The sequence below is a fragment of the Cupressus sempervirens genome, chromosome 1 (assembly GCF_028749045.1).
Source record: "Cupressus sempervirens isolate cs-2001-9-10 chromosome 1, ASM2874904v1, whole genome shotgun sequence".
Classification (NCBI taxonomy): Eukaryota; Viridiplantae; Streptophyta; class Pinopsida; order Cupressales; family Cupressaceae; genus Cupressus; species Cupressus sempervirens.
Window position 1 is genome coordinate 727,286,118 of NC_143118.1, and position 24,367 is coordinate 727,310,484.

Here is a 24,367-nt window from a genome sequence, read left to right on the forward strand (position 1 = left end):
TAATGTTTAGGAATGGGTTCTTGATTCAGGAGCAACACATATATGGGTGCTTCAAGGGAGTAGTTTTCCTCTTTGAAACCATCAAATGTACCTTACATCTATGTGGGCAATAATACTCAAGTGTAAGTATAAGGTAAAGGAAATGTTATGTTGGAAAATGTCATCTTCAAGGATGTACTTCATGTTCCTAATCTTAGCACCAACCTCCTCTCCATCTATAAAATAACTCACTATGGATGTGGCAACAAAGTAGAGTTCCTCCCTGATACAATTATGGTGATAAATCTCAAAAACGATTCTATGGTGGTGGTTGGAAAGGAAAATACACAAAGTAAACTATGACATGAGAGATTTGGACATCTTAATTATCACTACCTTCACCATCTCAACAATAAGGAAATGGTCATTGGTCTACCTCAAGTCAAATATTTAGAGGGTGTATGTCCAAGTTGTGAATCAAGCAAGCATCCCAAAGAGAAATATGAAAAAGGAAAGTCTTGGAAGGTAACTATTGTTCTAGAATTGGTTCATAGTGGTGTAACTGGCCCATTTCCAGTACCATCATTTGGTAAAGTCTACTATGTTCTCACATTTATTGATGACTTTTCAAGGTACACTTGGGTCTTTTTTCTTGCTCATAAGAGTAAATTATTTGATAACTTTATCTCATTAAAAGCTCAAGTTGAGAAAAAAATACGAAAAGCCATCTAGATCCTAAGAATAAACAATGGCAGGGAATATGTCAACTCTAGGCTTATAGAATTTTGCACACATGATGGTATAGATCTTCATCATTTAGTTACATACATGCCATAGCAGAATGATGTAGCTAAAACAAAAAATAGAACCCTTAAAGAAACAACCACTTGTATGCTTCAACACAAGTCTCTAGATCAAGTGTTTTGGGTAGAAGCCATGTGTTGTGCCAACTACCTCCAAAATATAAGTCCGCATAAGGCCTTAGATGGCATAACACCTTTTAAGACTTGGTTTGGCAAAAAACCAAGTATTAAGCACTTCAAAGTTTTTAGTTGTCCAACATGGGCAAGGATACCTCCACAAAAGTGAAAGGCATTAGAACCACAAAGAAAACCATGCATATTTTTTAGACATCCTAATCATCTGAAGGCATACAAACTAATGGATCTAGAGACTCATCAAATATTTTATGATATGAGTGTTCACTTTGAAGAAACATGTCCAAGTTTGGCTTCTTCAACTCCTTCTTCCTCCTTCATGGACAGTGGTCAAAGTGATGACAATGAAGATGAGAACTCACACATTTTAAAATTCCTTCACAAGTGAACATGAACATGACCATGGAAAAGAAGAAGCTTAAAAGGCTCCTACGTATGGGTCACTCTACTATGTTTCTATACGAGCTGAAATATGGATATGACTAGGGGAAGCACATGGATAACTTCTTCAACTTTGAAGAAACACTGAAAAAACTCACTAAGGAAATCAATAGCAACAAGAATTCGAATGATAGATAGATTTTGATGCTATGGAAAATCCAAGACAACAAAATCATTTTCTAGATGGAAGGCTCTGAGGGCTGGACCACTTGGGTTGATAACAACAATGATTTCCTTTCTTAATATGTTACTTTTTTATTACTGTATCTTCCTATACATGTCTTTGTTAACATCTATGGGTGAGGTTGAGCCTCTCCTACTGTATACTCTCATTGTTTAATTTTTTTGATCTCCTTATAGTTAATTCAAAAAAATATGATGAATTGAATGATTAATTGGTAATTAATGAATTCACTAAACTATATTCTTTTCTAAATAGTTTTCTTATATTAATTTCTCAACTAAAATATCACTTGCAAATATGGGTAGATATTAGAATGGAGTTTAAAATATTAGGTAGGTATACAAATCTACTAAAAAATTAAAAATCATGGCCATTGAAAATATTTAGAATTTCTTTTGTTGAGTGCATCCTTTGTAAAAAAATGTAATATGAAAGTCTCAACAGAAAGGTCCTATAAGATAAACCAATTTAAGTAATCATATTTGAGATACATATTCTTTTAATACATAAACTGTATCTCTAAATATAAGAATTTCATAAATATTTCAATAAGAGAAAAATAACGGCTTTGTTTGGTGGAAACTAAGTTAGTTTTTGAAGAAAGTGAATACAATAGTGAATTGTCTATGACAAGTACAATAAACTAGTGTTAAATATAGAAAAATATGTAAGGTAACAAATAATCTAGTTACACATAATAATTAGAATTTTATTTCTATGTAGAAAAAAATAAAATAATGGATGGTCCTATTAAATATAAAAGTTAAAAAGATGCACATAATTAAAAGTTTGTCAATGATTTTACTATGTAATTTATATGTCAATCATAAAGGAAAATTTAATTCTATTTGAAATTTACAAAGTTAACAAAGGGATTCAAGACAGACATAAAAATATAATCCATATATTTTAAGAACTTAAAAATTAGGCATTCACAATAGCGCTTCCATATTTTTCATTGACATTTTAGAGGAAAGAATTTATCTTATAAGAAGAAATGAAAGAAGTGATACATATGCTAGATCTTGGAAAATTTGATATATTATCAAAGAATAGATTAATAGGAATATGTAAGAGATAAGCAAAGTTGATATATAAATCAACTATTTACAAAAATTGTCCCTCCCCTCAGACAAACTTTTTAAATTCACATAGGATGGAAGTATAAAAATCATCAACCTTGGAATAGCCAAAGAAGGACTCAATTAAAATTTCAAAAGACTTTATTTCTTCCTCTGCTAGCAATTTTCATTCTTAGTTAGTTAATCCCCCCTCCTTTGAGACAAATTTTGGATACCCTAGAGACCCTACTATCTCCAAAGGATTATGCCCATCCAAAGTAGCTAAAAATATCAGCCCTAATGGTACCTACAGTTTGGATAGAATTGGAAAGAAAATTAGTGACCTAACACAAAACTCATCAACTAGAACCAATAGCTAAAACTATAAAATAGAAAAATCTATAAAATAGTTTTAAGACACACAAAACCATGACCTGCTAAAAGAAATAGAGTTTCAAGATGGACTAAACTACCCCTACCTAAAAGCATGGAAAGACAAAATTTAATAAGTAAAAGGACCATGACATATAAAACTAGCAACCACAACCAGACACTACATGACCATGACCTACTAAAAGAAATAGAGTTTCAAGATGGACTAAACTACCACTACCTAAAAGCATGGAAAGACAAAATTTAATAAGTAAAAGGACCATGACATACCAAACTAGGAACCACAACCAGACACTACACAAAAAAACAACCACCCAACAACAAAACCATCAAGAACCGTCATCAAAACACAAATGAGCTGCCTACATTTGTAGCTCCTTAAGCTAGTCTAGCAAGGAGATCTTGGGGTGAGAAATCATGTACTCACTAAACCCCTAGGAAGTTCGCTACTAACCTCCTCCTTTTTCAGACTATCCTCCTTTCATTTCATTTTTAACACTCTCTATGCCAAGTGAGCCTTCAAACTCCCAATCCCCCCTTTCATATTAATCTCAAAATGGATACTCTGAGAAGCTAGATTATAAATTTTCTCTCCTAGCTAGACCTACACCTCCTTAATAGACACCAAATCAATTTATGAATTTTTTCTCCCAGCTTCCTAAATCTCTCTAGAGCATCCTTGATCATCATTTTAGTGTTTCTCATAATTTTGACAAAACTTAGATGTTGTTAAAGTCCATTTAGTTTAATTATTCGTCGATGTTGAGAAAGTACATATTAATGAACCTTGGAGATATAACTTATAATGAGTTCATGCTTAATCATTTCATTTGGTGAATCAATGCATCTTAACATGGTGTGAGTATCAATGACATGCATATTGTTGGAGGTAAGATTTAACTACATGCTATTAGGTAGAGTGTTTAGGCTACTATAAATTGGTAAAGGTAGGAGGTCCCACATCTAAGTTTAATGTTTTTATTGATGGTAAGTTATAAATGGTTATCGATCATAATTTTTTTAGGATTTTGTGAATGTATAATATTTATGTTTTCAAAGTATTACCCCCACTCTATATAAAAGAGGAGGTATAGTTCACAATAAGTTTAGAACTATAGGTGAACATGCAATTATGAATAATTTTGAAGCAACCTATAACAACAATATAACTTTACAATAATATTTTCCTCATGTGATAAAGATTGTCTACTCTTCTAAGAATTTTCCACCTATTCAAAAATTTACTTATAGTATTTGTGATGTTTATATTTTTTATTTTTAAAAATTATTAAGTAAAAATATACAAAACTATTAAAATATATAATTTAAAATCTATAAGTTAGTGTAATAAGATAAAAATTTTATACCACAAATTAAAAAATAATTGGGCGTAAAATATTATTTTTAATATCATCAATTTGAAAAAAGCAAAAAAAACAACTTTTACAGTAATAATTTTATTATTTTATTTCTTGACCAAACATTCCAATCCTCTAAATCAATACAATAATTCATGTTAGTTTTATTTTTGAATTTCTTTCACTTTGTATTAAAGTAGTTTTAATAGATCCATCCAAGTGTATGGCAGATTGAAGAAGCAATTAGAGAACTAAAGACTATATTAAATTTAGCTATAGTTAAAGATAAAAGAAAATAGTGATAGAGGTAGGGTAAGAAAATAGTTCAAAGAAAGAAAGAGCTTAAGGAAGAAGTAGATCTAGTATAATTTTAAATTTTAAAACCCTCTCATAAAATATTGAGTGTTTCATTTGTATAGCTGTTGAATTGATTTGTACGAAGAAGATCGTGGATATGAAGAGATAAGAAATTGAAAATTAGATATATTAATGTATTAAATTAAGAGATTATAGGATAAATTTCATTAAATAGACAAAGATTGAATTCTCTAATCATAAATAGATGATAATTATCCAATTTTATATAAATCTAACAGTTAGATAAAACTACTTCTTAAAATTATCATTTAATAGATAGATGGAAAAAATTCTCAAACTTATCATTTAAAACTTATTTTATTAAAAATAAATAAATATCCTATTAAAATTAGAGCCAAAAGCCATTCAAAAGAAATTGGAGAAAGTACTAAATATTCAAACATAACCATATGCCAGAAAAGCTAGGCCATGGAAGAAAAGTAGTTTGGGTAGCAATTTTAGTGGAATAGTTGGAATAATTCCATCATTGAATGAGTAACTATTGTTGTTTGTTACAACTAAACAGTAGGTTGTTATTGACATCTTCTAGTCTATTAATTGGTGACCAAGTAAACTTGCAGCAGTTATGTCATCTTTACCTTCTCCACACATGAAATCAGTTGAGATTTTCTTGGTTTAGAAAACGTAAATCTCCATATAGAGAGGTAATTGCAGTGCAATAATCTATCAATAAACAATATCTTTCTCTTTCAATATGTTTTGTACCATTGTTCTTTTCTCTTAAGTTTATATATATTTCTTCATGGTATCAGAGCTATTGTGATTCTTGGGAAGTGTTAGCTCCTTGGTGTGAAATTCTAATATTCTGTAGTAGGCATAAATTTCATTGAGCAATACTTTTTTTGGGTAAAGAAATTGTACACAATTTTGGTGAGAATTCATTTTACTAATTATTTTTAAAGTGTTGAAAATTCAAAAAAAAATTCTCATCCAAAAAGGAGAGAGGTTGATTAATGGATTCTCTTGGTGTTCCATTGCCCTTAGTTAGATTGAATGGAAACAATTATTATGATTGGGTTTCACAAATCAAATTGTCTCTAACTCTTCAAAATTGTTATGATGTTGTCATTGGTAGTTAACAGAAACCAAGAGACTATGGAAAAGAAAAAGATGACTGGGATTGGAAAGACAAGAAGGCAGTAGCCTTGATCAAATTAACACTTTTTGAAGAAGTTTTTCCAGAAGTATGAAATGAATGAAGTGGAGTGCAAGTATGGAAGATATTGGAAAATATGTATTGAAATTCAAGTGATGTATGGATTATGTCTCTCACCATAGAGCTATATAATACGAAATTCACAAGCTCACAAAAAATAGTATCTCATCTAATTAAATTAAAGGAAAAGAAAATTGAGTTGGCTTCACTTTGGAAGAACATAGATGATAAGGATTTTTTTCAAATCATATTACAAAGTCTTCTAGGTTCTTATCAATCTTTTATAAGGAGACTAGATATTGCAGATAAACTAAAAGCTATTAAATCTGATGAGTTGTGTGCTAAGTTAATTCAAGAACAAAAATGTCAAGTAAAAGAAAGAGAATCTTCTACTATTGAGTGTGAATCTCAATCATTTGTAATGAAAGGTAAAAAATATCATCAAAAGGTACAAGATAATTTAAATCAAATACAAGGAGTTGGAAGTATGATGATAAATTTAGCTCATCTAAGAATCCAAATAGAAGCAAGTGGAAATGTCATTATTGTGGTAAACAAGGGCATAGAGCTAATGAATGCTACAAAAGTATTAATGATACAAAATATAAGTCTATAAAATTATTTGATTCTAAGAGAAATGCCTTTTGTGTAGTACTTAAAACAAATAGTTCTTTTTAAAGATGAATGGATAATTGATTCCAATTGCACACAACATATGTCACATAATGAAGATCAATTTGAGTTACTAAATGAAAGAAATAGTGAGAATATATATTTGGGAGATAATAGTCCTCTAGAAGTTAAAGGAAGTGGAAATTTTCAAGTGAGTAATGGAATCTTTAAGAATGTGAAGCTTGTCCCTCAATTATCAACAAATCTTCTCTCTATATTTCAAATTACCAATGAAGGATGTAAAATAGAATTTTAAAAATGATAAATGCTTAGTCAAGGATGTGAAAAATAATTATAAAGTGGCTACAATTGGTAAAGTGGAGAATGGATTATATAAATTTCAAGAATTCATTTAAACTAAAGATGTATGTGCTATTGCCAAGTATGATGATGTGAGTAGGTTGTGGCATGAGCATATGGTACACATTAACTATCAAAGCCTCAAGCTTATGGAGAGGCTAAATATGGTACATGGGTTCCTAAGAATCTCATCTAAGAAAAAAGTATGTGAAGGATGTGCAATGGGTAAACAACATATAGAATGTTTCCCACAAGGAAGATCATGGAGGGCTAAAACTTCTTTACATTTGGTTCATAGTGATGTCATGGGTCCTTTTAAAATATCCTCACTTAGAGGTGCAAGGTATCTTCTTACATTCATAGATGATTGTACTATAAAAATTAGGGTGTATTTATTACAAAAAAAATGATGAAGTGTTCCATAAGTTTAAAGAGTTCAATGTTCTAACTAAAAAAAAAAGTGGGAAATCTCTAAGAATCATAAGAATAGATGGAGGAACTAAATATCTGAATAAGAAATCTTAGAATTTTGTAAAAAAAATGGTATTAAAAAAAAAAAAATATTTCTTACTCACCACAACAAGATGGAGTTGCAAAAAGAAATAATAGGACTATAATGGAAATGGCTAGGTGTATGATTCATTCTAGAAATATAGAAGTCAATCTATGGCCTAAAGCAATTCATACTGTATTTTTACATTCTCAATAGAACTATTACAAAGGTTGTTATGAATATAACCCCTAAAGAGGCTTGGAGTGGAATGTATGGCCCATTTGTCATTGCACCAAAAGCCATGACTATTAGTGAACATAGAACACCACATAATTAACCACCCATGGGTAGGGGAGTGCATCGTATCACCCAACAATCTCACCCTCGACATGCATACCAGGCACTTACATGGGTCAGGAAGGCATCAGGGAGATTTGAACCCATGACCAGGCCAAAACCAAACTATGATACCAATTGAAGGGCCCATTTATCGTTGCACCAAAAGCCATGACTGTTAGTGAACATGGAACACCACATAATTAACCACCTGTGGGCAGGGGAGCACATCACATCACCCAACATGGAAGGAAGCCTACTATGTCTCATTTCTATATTTTTGGTTCAATTTCTTATGCTCACATTCCTCATGAAAAGATGAGTAAATTAGAAAGAAAAAGTGAGAAGTACATAATGGTGGGATATAGTGAAGATTCAAAATGTTTTAGGCTATATAATCCTCATATAGGGGAGATCGTGTTAAAAGAAATGTTTGGTTTGATGAAGATATTGAAAGTAATAAATCTCCTATATTTTTTCATTTTCCAATTTCTCTTGAAGAAGATAAATCTATTGGAAGTACTAATTTAGATCAAAATATGAAATCTCTTCTAGAAGGAGTACTCGTTGTAGGTTGAAGATTCAAGTAGCAGTGATGACAATGACACAATGAAGACAAGGAAGACTGAAAGCATTCAAGAATTCTATCAAGGCAACCATAAGATCTTCGCTAACTATGCCCTGATGCCTAAAGTGATGCAGGTTGAGACTCCAAGCACATTTGAGGAAGCTAAAGGAAAAGATGAATGGAAAGAAGCTATACAAGAAGAGTACAACTCCTTGATGAATATTGGTACTTGGGAATTGACAACACTTCTAGAAGGAAAGTATTTGGTTAGTTGCAAATGGACCTACAAAACAAAGTTTTCATCAGATGGAGTCATTGAGAGATACAAGACAAGGTTAGTGGCTCATGGTTTCTCACAAGAAGAAGGTATTGACTATACTAAGACATTTTCTCTAGTTGCTAAAATGAATTCAATTCGTACCATTATTTCTTTGGCTACAATGTTTGGATGGAAAATGTTTCAAATGGATGTAAAAAGTGCTTTTTTGTTTGGTGACTTAAAAGAAGAGATTTACATGCAACAACCACTAGGATTTGTTAAAGATGGTGAAGAACATCTAGTATGTAGATTGAGAAAATCACTATATGGTCTTAAGCAAGCTCTAAAGGTGTGGTACTCCAAAATAAATGAATTCTTTGTAACATATGGATTTGAAAGAAGTAAAGCTGACCCAGATGTATATATAATGCATATTGATGATGGAATTGTTATCATTGTCTTGTATGTGGATGATCTAATCATTATAGGAGATTCCACACAATGTATTGAGAACACCAAGAAACAACTCAAGAAAACCTTTGAGATAACTAATCTAGGATTGATGCACTATTTCTTGGGTATGCAAGTTTGGCAAGAAGAAGGAAGAATCATGCTTTCTCAAACTAAGTATGCTCTTGAAGTATTGAAAAAGTTCAATATGAGTGATTGTAAATCAACCAATACGCCATGTAAAGTAGGATTAAAATCAAGTACTCATTATACTCAAAAGAAGGTGGATAAAAAATTGTATAGGTAGCTTGTCGATAGTCTCTTATATCTTACCATAACTAGACTAGATATTGCATATGCTATTCGTGTTGTATCCAGGTACATGGAAAATCCACATTATGATCACTAAAAAGCTATTAAGAGGATTTTGAGGTACATCAAAGGCACTTCCAAGCATGGCATTGAGTACAAACATGAAGGAGAACCTACTTTAGTAGGTTATAAAAATTTTGATTATGTAGGAGATATTGATGACATAAGAAGCCGAATATATTGTCACTTTCATCAATAGAAGCCGAATATATTGGTGCATCAAAGGTATCTCAAGAAGCTCTATGGATCAAAATACTACTTCAAGAGGCACATCATCAATAGGCTCATCCAAAAATCATATTCTATGACAACCAAAGCACCATCAAGCTCGCAAAGAATCCTATATAACATGCCAGGTCCAAACACATTGGAGTTCATCATCACTTTGTTCATGACTTAATGGAGAGTGAATTAGTGGACCTACACTTATGTGGCATTGAAGATCAAATTTTAGATATATTTATCAAATCATTATCTATTGTCAAATTTTTCAAGTTTAGAACCTTGCTATACCTCAAAGAGGTTGATGTTTGAATTCGCTCTTGTAATAATTTCTCCCACTTAAAGATACATTAGTGGTAGAAATTAATGGAAGGTGCTTGAATAATTCCACCATTGAATGAGTAATTATTGATGTTTGTTACAACTAAACAATAGGTTGTTATTGACATCTTCCAATCCATTAATTAGTGACTGAGTAAACTTGCAATTTTTTCATATTTACCTTCTCCACACATGAAGTCAGTTGAGATTTTCTTGGTTCTAGAAAATGTTAAAGTCTCTATATATAGAGAGGTAATTACAGTGCAATACTCTATCAATAAACACTATTTTTCTCTTTCAATATATTTTGTATTGCTATTCTTTTCTCTTAAGTTTATTTATGTTTTCTTCAAACACAAATGTAACAATTTTAGGTGGAACGAAACATAAACAAGTAATGAAACTATAAGGAAATATCAAAACACTAAATATCAAAGCCAAACCTCTCATGGCTTACTACATAGACATGACTTTTCACATAACCCTAGACACTAAATATTTGATTATTATCTTAACATGCTCTCAGTTATAGGCATCACAGTCTCTTTATTATCACAGATCCTTTTTGAGGGAACATTGAAGCTAACATTTGAGACATTTGGCATTGTTAATATATTAAATTTTAAGTTTTAAATACTTTTAAACAATTTTATTAAATAGACTTGCAATTTTATAATTACAAATTTGTAGAAAACAACTATGAAGTTATAGATTAGCCTTGGTCTACATTTTTTAAAGTATCTTTACAGGGGTAGTAATTTGTCCAGTGGTATAGAATACATGTATTCCCTTAGTCTTTCGTTCTTAGTTGAAGAAGTTCACCCATAAAACTTGTATTTCCAAATTGTATATAATCCTTAAAATCATTAATTTAAAATAATTTTATATTAAATGGCCAATTAAGCCTTTGATCTACTTTTAAATTAGAGTGTAGTTATGCAGAGATAGTCAGGCTTAACTGGCACATGGAAGCCTTAAATAATAGTGGCTTCCAGTGGGCCCAGTCACTCTTAGCCAATAAATTGGGGCCACTATTATGTATTGGGGTCAGGTTATTGGCTAATAGTGGTTGGGCCCACTATAAGCCACTATTATACAATGGTTCCAAAGTGTTAATTAAGCCGCTCATGCAGAAACAAAATGGAATTCATTATTTTTACCAGCATTAAGAGGGCATTAAGAGGATGTCGTTATAACTAAATGTAGTCATATCAACATGTGTTGATATCAAATTGATATTCTCATAGACATTCTTTTCTGTTAGTTTTGGTTATGTAAATTTTCATTTGAATTTATTCCATGAAAGGGGACATTAAAAGAACCACACGAATGCATGTGTGAGGATTCATTGTTAGAAATAAATCACAACTTAAAAATTTTGCTCAGCACTAACAATTTCCAAGTGCCAATTTCACTCAGCACTTGAAGGTGCCGAGTGGCTGATTTCTTGGCACGTGAAGGTGCTGATTGATAGACAGTAGGTGCTGAGTTAGCTCAACACAAGAGGAAGCCGAGTAAGCTTAGCACACAAAGAGCACTACTCGACAGCAATGGATGTAGATTGAGATCGAATCAAACTAAAAATCAATATAACCTAGTGAAATTTCAATGTGAATGTTTCCACCATTAAAACTAGAGAACCAAACCATGAAGCTTCTGAAAAAACTTCACAAATGCAATGAATATAAGAAGGAGAATGGATTGAAGTATGCCTGCTTGCTTTCTATTCAACTTAGATTAAAAACATTACAAAATTTGGGAGCATTCGGCTTCAACCAAAAAACTCTAAAATAATCCTAAACTGGTAAAACTTCAAACTTCAATGAACTTTAAACTTGCAGCTCTGATGACTACATACAATGGTGCCTAGAGCAATCACTGCTTCAACAAGACAAATAAAAAAATAAAAAAACTTATAAATTGAATAGGGGAAACACATGCAACTGGAGAGATTGGATCTACTAATCACTTTCTTCTTCTTCCTTCTATGATCTGCTCTGCATTGCTGAAGTTTTGATTTTCTCTGCTGAACACATCCACTAAATCTGATCAAAAAAATTTGAAACATTCCTTTTGTCATATATTTCCCCCTCTTTTCAGATTTAAAAATCTCACCCACCATAGTGATTGTTTCTATCTATTCTGGAGTGGTAGGTGGTCATTTGGCTCCAGGGGCAAGACAACCATTGCATTAAATTCCAACGCTCCCTCTTTGTCCCAATCTAAACAAACAAGGATCACTGCTAATCCAAATCAACTATACCAAGACACTATCTTAGGTGTAGAAAACTTTCAATTCCTAATGGCTTGGTAAAAATGTCTACTAGCTACTCCTCAGACTTACAACATTTTATCTTGATATCCCCATTCTATACCAACTCTCTAATGTAGTGATATCTGATATCAATATGCTTGCTTCTACCATGGAAGACTAGATTCTTGGACAATGCAATTGATAAGATGTTGTCACAATAAATTGTGGTTCCATCCTCTTGCCTTTCATTCAAATCTGTCAAGATCCTTCTTAACCAAATAGCTTGACATGCTGCTGCATTTGCTGCTATGTATTCAACTTCTACTGTAGATTGAGAAACAATAGGTTGCTTCTTGGATGCCCATGAAATTGCACCCGATCCCATATGGAATATGTATCTGAAAGTGCTCTTCTTATCATCTATACTTCTAGCCCAATCACTATCAGTGTAACCTACCAACTTGAATTCATTTGTTGTAGTATACAAAATTCCAAATCCATTGGTACCATTCACATACCTTAGGATCCTCTTTCCTGCTTGCCAATGGAAATCCTTGGGTGTTTCCATAAATCTTGAAATCAAACTTACTGCATGCATCAAGTCTAGCCAAGTTGCAGTCAAGTACATTAAACTTCTAACCATACTCTTGTATAGTGTTGGATCCACTCTCTTGCTAGAATCTTCCTTTCTCAACTTTAGACCTACTATTGTTGGTGTTGGGGCTACCTTACTATTCTGCATTTTAAATCTCTCCAAGATCTTGCTTGCATATTTTTCTTGAGATATGAAAATGACATCATGCATCTATTTTACTTCTATGCCTAGAAAGTATTTCAAGAGACCTAGGTCTATCATTTCAAATTAATTTTTCATGGCCTCTTTGAACTCACCAATTAGAGCCTTATCATTTCCAGTAAAAATCAACTCATCTACATACAAGACAACAATCAAAACTTTTTCATTTGCTACCTTGATGTAGAGAGTAGGCTCACCATTTCTTTTGCTAAAGCCATTTCTCATCAATATATGAGTCAATCCTACTATACCATGCCCTTGGAGCTTGCTTGAGCCCATAAAGAGCTATTTTCAATCTATATACGTTATTCTCTTCACCTACAACTTCATAACCAGGTGGCTACTCCACATACACTTCTTCTTTCAATATACCATTTACAAAGGCAAACTTCACATCCATTTAATACCCCTTTCATTTGTGTTGAGCTACAATTTCTATGATATCACACATGGTTTCCATTCTTGCAACCAGGGCATATGTCTCATCATAATATCTCCCATACTGTTCTTTGTAGCCCTTGACTACTAGCCTTGCCTTATGCCTACCAATCTTTCCTTCAACGTTGCATTTGGTCTTGTAGACCCATTTCACTCCAATCACTTGCTTCTTGGTAGGCAATTCAGTTAGCTCCTATGTCTCATTTCTTTTTATAGCATCTATTTCCTCATCCATGGCCTTACACCATTTCTTCTCCTTAACAACTTCTTCAAAATATATTGGATCACTATAAGAAAATAATGCAAAATTAACACTCTCATCATAATCTTCATACCTTTCATCTTGGTATATCTCCCTAAGAATATTGGTCTTTCTTGGTAATAGGAAGGAGAGTGTGGGATCAGAATCTTCACTATTGCTACTTTGCTGACTAGTTTGGTCTTCACTGGTACTCGACACTGACACTCAGTGATTCCTAGAGGAGCTCAAAAATGACTGAGGTTGCTTGCCTTTTCTTCTATTTTCTCCTTCTTGTTATTATTCATCAGCATCCTCTTCACTCATAATTAGCACTTTACTAGAAGTGCTTGGTGGCTTATCAATTTGTCCATACCATGACTAATTTTAAAGAAATTCCACATCTTTTGAGAGAATCATCTTGTTGTTCAATGGGTCATACAATCTATATGCCTTTGATTCTGAGTTGTACCCTATGAAGATGCACTTCACACTTTTTCCATCAAATTTCTATCTTTGCTTTTTAGGCACATGTTCATATGCAACACATCCAAACACCCTTAGGTGTTCAACTATCCATCTTCCTCATGACCATGCTTCCATTGAAATTCTATCACAGACTACCTTTGTAGGACACCTACAAATTAGGTAAACTGTTGTTGCCACAACCTCTCCTAAAAATTTAGTTGGGAGACCTTTCTCTTTCATCCTCCTCCTTGTCATTTCAACAATGGTCTTATTTTTTCTTTCAGCCACTCCATTTTGCTGTGGTGTATAGTTGGCTGTGAACTCTTTCTTTATACCATGTTTCTTGCAAAAATTTACAAAAGAATTTGAGGTATACTCCCCTCCTCTATCTGATCTTAGGACCTTGATATAGTGTCCACATTCTCTTTCAGCCTGGGATTTAAATTCTACAAATTTATCAAATGCTTCAGATTGATTCTTTAAGAAATACACTCATGTCCTTCAACTAAAATCATCAATAATTGTTATAAAATAAGTACTCCCCCAATGGAAGTAACTTGCATGGGACCGACTAGGTCAATATGCACTAACTCTAATGGATATCTAGCCCTTCTAGAATTTTCAGAATTAAAGGGAAGCCTATGTTTCTTACCCAAAATACAAGCCTCACACTTGTCACATGAATTTCCTATACATGGAAAACCTTATACCATTGTTTTATTTGATAAAAAATTTAAACCAGCATAGCCTAGATGACCATACATGAGGTGCCATAGCTATGAGGGGTCTTCAATCACACTGCTTAGAGTTGATTGTGTGTGAGGTGCAGTACAAAATTTAGATGAGAAACATATCTGTATCCTCAACGGAAACATTATGTTCTTTTTCATATGAACTACTGCAAGTAAGTTCTTGCTCCCATCTTTTTCATGAATGACACACGTGTCATTCTCCATTAGCACTTTGTATCCATTTTGAGTGAGCTGACCAATGCTCATCGAATTGTGCTTTATACAAAGGGAAAAATACACATTTTGTATTTCCTTCTTCTCACCTTGCTTGGTGCGGACCATAATAGATCCTTTGCCCATTACTGGTAGGGTTCCATTGTTACCCATTTTAATCTTAGATTTTAAACTCTTATCAGTAAATGAAAACAAGGTTTCATTACCACTCATGTGGTTGCTACATCCACTATCAAGGTACCAAACCTTAGGGCTTCCTTCTTCACCAACATTACACATGATGAAGGTAATGGCATTGTTTCCACTTCCCATGTTCACATCAGCCACATTTTCTTGTCCCAACTGATCATTTTACTTCTTCCAGCATTCACTTGCATAATGCCCATATTTATGATAGTAGTAGCATTCTACATTACTCTTATTTGATTTTTAGTTTTTCTTACCTCCTCTTGAAGTATTTTGTGACCTACTTGCTCCATCTACTCTTCTTGAGCTTTCTGTTGTAGCATTTCTTTGTCCTCCATTACTTCGGCCTATGCCTCTAGAGTTTCTACCTTAGCCATTTCTTCCTTTCCCCCTTCCTCTTGGATTTGATTGAGCCTTGAATGTTTTCTCTTGGGAAGAAGAACATGTAGATTTGTTGATCCTATGCTCATGGGTTTGAAGAGTACCCATCAACTCATCCATTGTCAAAATAGTGAGGTCTTTTTCCTGTTCTATGGTCATGACCAAATTATCATATTTATAAGGTAAACTCTTCAATATCTTTTTCACTATCCTCTACTCTTGGTAGTCTTCTCCATTTGATTTCAGTTGATTAATCACATTGGAAGTCCTTGAACTAAAATATGTAACTGATTCATTTTCCTTCATCTGAAGGTTCTCAAACTCCCTCCTTATATTTTGTAGCTTTACAATACAGACTTTATCAGTCCCTTTGAAGTTCATTTCAAGGATATCTCATGCTTCCTTTGCATAATTTTCTACTACAATCTTCGGAAATACTGTCTCTGTCATTGCTACTTCAATCAAACTTAATGCCTTTGCATCTTTCCTCCTTGACTCTTTCAAATGAGTCATTTGTGCATTTGTGAGGGTAGCATACTGAGTTGGGTCTGTCACATCATTGAACCCATTTTTAACAAACTCCCACAAATTATTTGGAATCGTTACGGTTTTCATCTTCTTTGCCCATGTATCATAATTTTTCGCATTGAAGGATAGTTGATGTTGCCATATCTTTCCTGTATCTAATACCATGTACAATATCCCAAGAAATTTTTTTGCCCTAACTCACTATGGATGTGGGGCCTCAAAGCTCTAATACCATGTGAGAAATAAATCACAACATAAAAATTTTCCTCGGTACTAACAATTGCCAATAGCCAGTTTTGCTCGGCATTTGAAGGTATCGAGTGAAAATTTGCTTGATACGTGAATGTGTTAAGTGATAGATTTCTCGGCACATGTAGGTGTCGAGTGACAAATAGTATGTGCCAAGTTAGCTTGGCACACAAAGAGGACTACTCAGTAGTAGTGGATGTCGAGTGAGCTCAACTCAAATTGAAAATAAACATAACTTAGTGAAATTTCAACATGAATGTTTCCACCATTAAAACCAAAGTGCCAAAGCTTGAAGCTTATAAAAAAACTTCTCAAATGCAATGAATAGAAGAAGGAAAATGGATTCAAGTATTCCTGTTTGCTTTCTATTCAACTTAGATTAAAAACATTACAAAATATTGGAGCATTTGGTGTCAACCTAAAAATCGTAAAATAACCCTAAACTAGTAAAACGTCAAACGTCAATGAACTTTAAACTTGCAACTCTAATAACTGCATAAAATGGTGGATGGAGAAATCACTACTTCAACAAGACAAATCCAAAAATAACAAACTTACAGAGTGAATAGGGGAAACACGTGCAACTAGAGAGATTGGATCTGTTGATCACTTTCTTCTTCTTCCTTCTCTACTTTGCTTTACTCTGCTAAACTTATGATCTGGTCTACTGAACACATCCACTAAATCTGATCAAAAAAATTGAGACATTCCTTTTGTCATATATTTCCCCCTCTCTTTAGATTTCAAAATCTCACCCACAACAGTTATTGTTTCTATCTATTCTGGAGTGGTAGATGGGTGTTTGGCTCTAGGGGCAAGACAACCATTGCATTAAATTCCAACATCCATTCCCCATATTTTATATTATGAATAATGGATCTATTTTACATTGATCTCATGTTCGTTGACTTGATTCTGACCATCAAAGCTTTTCCTCTAAATTAAATTTTGATTGATGGTCGATTTGACACACTTTTTTAAAGAAAGAGAGAGTAATAGATTATAGAGTAACAATAATTTTGTTGATAGGGATGAAATTGATGGTTCTTTTGTGTTGGATACAATTATTAATTATGTATTATTTTTGATGTTACACAAATGTCATATCAGCCATCAAACAGAGTCTACCTAGCTCGGATGGTTAGCAAAGCAATTTATAGTGACTACCGAGCATTCTTGAACATTACACAGTAAGTTAGCTCTTACTGAGCTCACTCGAGCATCAAAAGATTTTGTACCAAAAATTTAATTTTAACCAAGCTCCCAAGGTTAATAAAGGGAAAGTTAATGTCTACCAAGTTCACTCGGTCATTGAAGAGAAAGTTAGCTTTTACCAAGGTAGCTCATTAAGTGAAGGAAGGTCAATGTTTACCAAGTTAACTCAATCTCCAAAGGAAGTTACAAGGTTTGCAATGTTTACCGAGCTTCACTTGGTTAACACTAGGAAAACCATTCTGGAGAAGTTGTCACTGAGCTGGGTCGGGCAGCAAAGAATTTTATTGTTCTAAAAAATTAAGTTTAATTATTTTGTGCAATGTTTGAAGCTGACTGATTTAATGTTTTTCAGTTGTTGTAACTTGTAATTGAGCCGACATGACGATCTGTAAGGTATATATTAAAATTCAAGTTCTGAATTCATGAATATGAAGAGTGTATGCACCCAAAAATGGTCGCCTAGACTATGGGCCCCCATTATTCAATTTATCAATTTATCAAATTTTCTGAATCAATAGTTTGTAATATATTCAAATCAATTTCCTTGATCAAATTCGATTTATTTCATTTCTAACATTGATCATTTTATTCCAAGTCTTATTTAATTAAAAGAAAATCTTCTCTTTTAATTAAATAAAATAAAATCCCCATTTAATTAATTAAGAGAAAAAACTCTCTTTTAATTTAATTAAATATCTTCTATTTAACTAAAAAGAACTTGCTCATTTTTAATTAAATAAAAATCTCACTTAAATTTCTCTTTTGATGAAAAAAGGAAATAAAATAAATTATTTTTATTTAATTTCTCTACACTTAAAAATGTGATCTAAGTGGGATTTATCTTTCCACTTTCTCCTCAACCACTCCTCTTTTCTAATTGGTGGAATCTTGTCTCACATGGATCACCACTTTCTTCTCAACCACTCCTCTTTTATCATTGGTGGAATTTTTTCTCACATGGATCAAGCTCTATTATCCCATATTGGTTGTGAGAAGCCTCTCACCTCCATAATTTATTTTATAAGGGAGAGCCCTCTCCTCATGTTAGACACCCATGATTATGCTATCGTTATGCTGCAGGTTTGAAGACCAATTTTTGAAGGAGTTTGAATACAAAAGTTTCTTATGGAGAACTTCTATTTTCTTGTCTTTTTCTCTCTTGCACCCATAATGGGCTTTTAGCTTAGATCTTTCATTTATAGATTAGATTTTGGTTTCATAGATTAGATCTTATTTTCATGCATATTTGAAGATCATGGAGACTAGCATTCTTGCTTTTCCTTTTTGAATCTCTCATCTCATGGTGTACTTGCATGGGAACAAAAATAGGTCAAACTGAGGGCCTCGATTGCAAACCCTTGCACTCTATGAGTAGAGAGCTATGGATTGATTTGTGAGGGCTCATTCTTGAGTTTTCTTACATGTAATGATTCATAGAAGTGTGACAACATTTTAGGACACATTTTTGGCACCCACCGTGGGGGTTGAATCAAGTTTCTAGCTCCATTTGCTTATATTTTTCATCTCTAGTTTTTTACAGTAGCATATTGGATCTAATCAAGTGCTTTTATAAATTTTTCACTTTGGTTTTAAGGCCAACCCATATATAGATTGGTTTGCAGGCAAAAAATCTAGTTGGTTTAAAGATTCAATAATATCTTTTAAACCAATTAGATTTTGGTTCTAAATTTTTTTGGCTAGGTTAAGTATGTTCCGAGCATGTCCCAGTTCAATTTTCAAAGCATTTTAAAATGATTTGCGCGAGTTATGAATTTCTCTTTAATTTTCATAAAAAGCCTTTTCTGATCGCAAATCAGCATATTTGTCAAAAAAATTTACATTTTCAAAAATATTTTTGGATTACAATGGGGGTTCTTTCTTCGTGTTTTGAATTTTGAGGCTGTATTAAGGACCAAAAACATGATTTGATGAATCTAGCTTATTTTGAAAAATTGGGTCCCTAGGGCACAAATGAAGAGATTTTTTTGAATTTCTTACATTTTTGGAAATCTATTTAGTTTTTAGCAGGGGTCTCTTCTTTACATTTCTATTTTTGGGTCTAAAATCATAGCAAAAGAAAGGTCTAATCATGTTGACTAGGTTATTCGTATTTTTTTTGCAGGGATTTTCGTGTTTTTCTGGTTTTTTCTGCTAACTGCTCACTGTTTTGAGTTTTTCTGTGTTTTCTAATTTTTTTGGAACAGCATAGAAGCAAGTTGTGATTTCATTGGAAAAATGTGCTAAATCTATTAAAAATAGGTAAGATCTACTAAGCGCGTTGCGAGGACTTCAGGTATTCTTCTTTGGCTGATAACACTTTGATTTGGAACCTTAAAATGAACCTCTCATGTGTCTAGTTTGTGTGTTTTTCTTATTCTTTTATTTTTCAAACACATGCATAATTGATACTAGGTTGTAATATCCATTGATTTTTATTTAGCAAGCTTGATTATTAGTGATAGATTTAAATAGCTATATTGGGTTATTGGACTCGCTGAATCCGCCGGCCCCTCATTCCACCCCGTGGTTGCAAGATCAACACCACATTAAAGGGGAGGGGTCTACAGGATAGAATCATTAAGTGCTCCACTTGGCAACCCTCTTGTGCTTTCTAGAACTCACTAATTTTTGATTTGTGCACTCATTTTGGGCTTGTGTGAGGGGTTAAGTGTTCCACATCTTTGGACTCACCTTGCATTAATTAAAGCGTTAAGTGTACCACCTTGTGCTTTTTTATTATTCTTGGATAGATTTTCTTTTGGGGAATTAACATCTATACACACATAGTAATTAGGCCCCATGAATACTATTCATGGATCTTGAGGCAGTGAGTTCCTAGTGAAACTCCTCTCAAAGATTGATTCCTTGTAGGTGGGGAGGATACTTTGAGAATCTCTTAGATAGATGGATCTTCAACTTGGTGATTGAGGCATCCTTTCTCCAAAGAGGTTGATAGATCACTAGGGGTTGATATCATAGATCTTGAGATAATCTTAGTTAGCATGTTGGATTAATCTGCTTGCTTTGATTGGGCTAAAAGTGAAAAGGTGTAAAAACCTTGGATCTGAAAGCTAAGTCCCCTTGTGGTCCACTATTGTGAGTTGATCACCTTTAGAGTAGGTTAACCATAGCAGACAATCCCTATACAGGGCAAACTACAGACGGAACCTTAAGCGGTAATAGCCACTTCTGCCATGGTTGCAGCGATCGCTATATAAATGTCCTTGTGGAAGAAATCTCCATGGGGTATGGTTCATTGTGTGTTGTCAGATCTCCCTAGCAGCTCTTGAAGATTAAGTTCTCAGACTGTGTCAAAACCTTGGTGCGTCGGGATTGGAGGTCACCCCTATGAATCATAAAAGTTGCAGAGTCAAACCATTACTAAAAACCTTAGAGAGGCCAACTTTTATTTTCTAGGGATGTATGCAATGATTGTGAAACTCTTTGAGAACATACACAATTAGCTCTCCTAGGGATTAGCATAAACTAAGTCACTTGATTGCTCATGCACAAGGTTGCTTTGCCCCTTGTTCATTGTTTGAAGACTATTTGCTTGAAATCCCTATTTTCTATCTTGCATGCCTGGTTTATGATAAAGAATCTATTGATACATCTAGTTGGATATTTAAAATGAACAAAATCTGAGTTCTTGAGTTGAGACTTTACGATTGAATAACTTTGTTATCCCATTATTTCTAGTCTCACTAGGTTGGTCCTATTTGGATTAGGCTACTTTTCTCATTGTTAAAAGCCTTTTTTGCACCATGGGTTATTGTGCTTTGACCTCTTGAATTAGTAATCATTGATTTCACAAGAGACCTTGTTTGGAGTCGGTAGGTTAGAAACTGTCCTTATTGAGAAAGATATACACTTGGATCCTTTGATATTACACTTGGAGAGTCTTAGTAATCTCTTGTGCATTCACTTTCATCAAAGTTCAATTTTAATTATTTATAATTTGGGTCAATCATCCTCCTAGTCCATATGTTCTGGGGTATTCACCCAAAGTTGTGGGCACCTTTGTGGTAGTGTTGGTTAACACCTATTGCAAAATTCTATCTTATCACATCTCTTTAGGACAAGTGAGAGCTTTTACTATCCTAGTTTGGTACCAATGTTTCTTAGGATTATCCTATCAACTAGTGCCTTTTCTTTCATGTTGATTACAAGTGCTATTACATGTTGCTCAACATTCAAATGATCTCAAATGGTATCAAATTTTCCAAAATGCCTCTTGGTCTTCTTTCTTCTTTATCTTCCATGCCTTTCTAATCTGTCATTTCTACTCTTCCTATTCTTCATGTCTTCTTGATTCTTTTCCTCCTATTATCATATAGTCTACCTTCTTCTATTCATTCTTTCTCTTCTTCCATACTTGATTCTTATTCTTCTACAACCATGGATCTTGGATATCTTTTTAGGGATCCTCATTTGAACTCAGATGAAATCCACCTCCTTCTTGAATTTGAAAAGTGTTGTCACTCGAATAGATGCATGGATGCTAACGTTGCAACAAAGATGATTAAAAAAATGGATAAATCAGACACCTTTGCTAGGATCATGTGCAAGATCAAATCACAATATCCTTCTTCCAAATATTTCCCATCTTCCAAGTCTTATCATGATTCTTCTAAATATCATATAGATTTTCCATCTTCCAAGTCTTATCATGATTCTTCTAAATATCATACAGATTTTCCATCTTCCAAGTCTTATCATGATTCTTCTAAATATCATACAGATTCTTTACCCTCCAAGTCTTATCATGATTCTTCTAAATATCGTTCAAATTCCTTATCTTCCAAGTCTTATCATGATTCTTCTAAATATCCTTCATATTCTTCATCTTCTAATTTTGACAATAATTCTTCTAAATATCATTCACATTCTTCATATTCTAAATCTTACCATGACTCTTCTAGATATCATCCATCTAGGTCTTCACCTACCTCTTTTTCACGATATCATTCTTCTTCTACTTTACCAAGAGTCTTATTCCTCTTATTGAGACATATGATAATGAACAACATGAAAAGTCTTGTGATATGCCTATCTATAATTCTTCTAGTGACAATGATTATGATAGCGATGATTATTACATTCCAACAGTTCCTAAAAGTCCTCCTAGTCCTATGCTTGTTCTTAAAGGGGGTGAGTCACGAAAAGATATTGATGGTAATTCACATGAATCAAATCTTGAAAACAACATTGATAAATTTTGTGAACAATACCTAAATGATAAATCTGCATTTTTTGATGCAGAGAAAGCATTTTTTTGTGCTGAAATACAACATCAATGGGATAAGAGTTCCTCTTCCAAGAACCCTCATGCTGAAAATAAAGATTACCCTCTTGAGCAAGATCATATTAATGTTGAACCTTTGTCTTCTGATGCTCCCCTTCCATCTTCTACTTCCTCCACTATCCATACATCTCTTAAAGATTCAGAGTCTTTCAAATCTCCTACCAATCCTTCATCCAAAAAAGATCCTAATTCTTTTCATGCAGTTCACTATAGTTATCCTTAAGGGCTACCTCTTAAAGAAACTCAAGCTAACCTTCACCTGGCTGCAAATACTTTTGATAATGCTAAATCTAAAGTTCCTAAGCCTTCATGTGCTATAATGCCTACTTCAGCTAGTCCTTCATCATCTATTCCAATGTCTTCCATACAATTCCAACATGCTTCCTTCTCCTTAGGAGTGGTTTCATGTCAAGAGGACTCTAAAAATGATAAAGAAAAGAATATAAAGAAAGATCAAGATCAAAAACCTTCCTTGTCATCCAATTATTTTCACAATGTCTCTGATACATTTCATGGTTCTTTTGATCACTTACGCCCTTTCTCATTCAGTCCACCATGTCTTAAGTCTTCTCCTAAGCAAGATCAAGATACTACTTGCAGCACTAAGCTTATTGACAATAAAAATGACCTTAGTACACTTACTCCTTCCAAAGATGATACTTCCATTAAGGTTATTAAAAATGATGTTGCCACTTCCAATGTTGAGCCTATTGAAAATCAAGAGAATAATTCTATGCTTATGCTATCCAAAGATCCTTGTCAAGATCAAAGTATTCCATCTTCTTGTTCTACCACTCCATGTTCCCTTCCACTTTCTACTCTTCCTAAGTCTTCTCAAGTTTCAAGTACTCCTATTAAAGAAGTTTCTCCTATTCAAGATGTTCATGATATTATTGAGAATCCTAATGCTCACTCTAAAGATGCTGATGTCCTTGACTGTCATATAGATATTGATGAACTTATTGATTACCCTTTTGCATCTTCCACATCGATCCTTGGACCTCCCCCACCAATACTAAATCCTTCACATTTTCTCCATCCTTTCACCACCCTTCAAGGTGTGTGTTGACGTTGATCTTGCCTTCATTTCCATTTTTCAATCTCACTCACTTCGCATAAAGCCATATCCTCCATTTTTGTCTCCCATCTTCCTTTCCCTATTAGCATCTTTGATCATATCATTTGAATTCCTTTGTATATCATGGTTTAAACATTCAAAGAGAATTATCTCAAAAGCTTGACTTCTTCCAAAATAAAAATAAAAAAAATAAAAAAACTGAAAATGTGCCTTGGTGGAAACCTTGTAATCAGCCACCTTGGTAGCAAAAGTAAAGAGAAATAAATTCATCCTATGATGAAAACCACTCCCTTGTGGTGCCTTGGATAAGTACCATGATGAAAACCTAACAAATAGGCATCATGCATAGTTCTTCTACATCTTTCATTCATTTCATCTTCTCTCT